Below are 556 nucleotides of genomic sequence, written 5' to 3' on the forward strand. Positions count from 1 at the left end.
CCGTGTTGCAGTGCCACCCTTGATGCTATAATGAGCGTTAGTGGCTACAATTAAAATAAACACTACCGATAAACAGAGTCTGCCAGATGTTTCTTGACATAAACATCTTGCACATGTGGCTTGTTGGTCTAGGGGTATGATTCTCGCTTAGGGTGCGAGAGGTCCCGGGTTCAAATCCCGGACAAGCCCATTAATTTAAACTTTGGGCCTCACATATTTATTTAAATGATAAAGTCTAAGATGTTAGAATTAGAAATGGTTGTTGTGGTCGTGTCCTCACAGAGCTCAGTGACTGATACACCTCGAACAGAAACTGTGGGGGTATAGCTCAGTGGTAGAGCATTTGACTGCAGATCAAGAGGTCTCCGGTTCAAATCCGGATGCCCCCTGTGTCAGCTTTATGGCACTTCACAACAGACCGTCCGAAAGATGTGTCGTCTATGTCCAAAATGATGAACAAATACAATATTTCACAGGCTGAATACAAATAAAGGCTTTAACCTCCAAAAAAGCAACAGATGAACTGGAAGCAACATCATGATGTTAAACAGAGAGG

At 43.0% G+C, this 556-nt stretch overlaps 2 non-coding genes across 2 annotated transcripts; both read left to right on the plus strand.

Moving 5' to 3' along the window:
* Positions 1–117: 117 nt before the first annotated feature.
* trnap-agg (transfer RNA proline (anticodon AGG)) lies at positions 118–189 on the plus strand. The gene has a single exon. It is a non-coding gene; the product is annotated as a tRNA-Pro (tRNA).
* A 128-nt stretch (positions 190–317) lies between these two features.
* trnac-gca (transfer RNA cysteine (anticodon GCA)) lies at positions 318–389 on the plus strand. Its single transcript has one exon. It is a non-coding gene; the product is annotated as a tRNA-Cys (tRNA).
* Positions 390–556: the final 167 nt, after the last annotated feature.

The sequence above is a fragment of the Seriola lalandi genome, unplaced genomic scaffold (assembly GCF_002814215.2).
Source record: "Seriola lalandi dorsalis isolate HSWRI2012SDOR001 ecotype SW California unplaced genomic scaffold, Sedor1 jcf7180001991150, whole genome shotgun sequence".
Classification (NCBI taxonomy): Eukaryota; Metazoa; Chordata; class Actinopteri; order Carangiformes; family Carangidae; genus Seriola; species Seriola lalandi.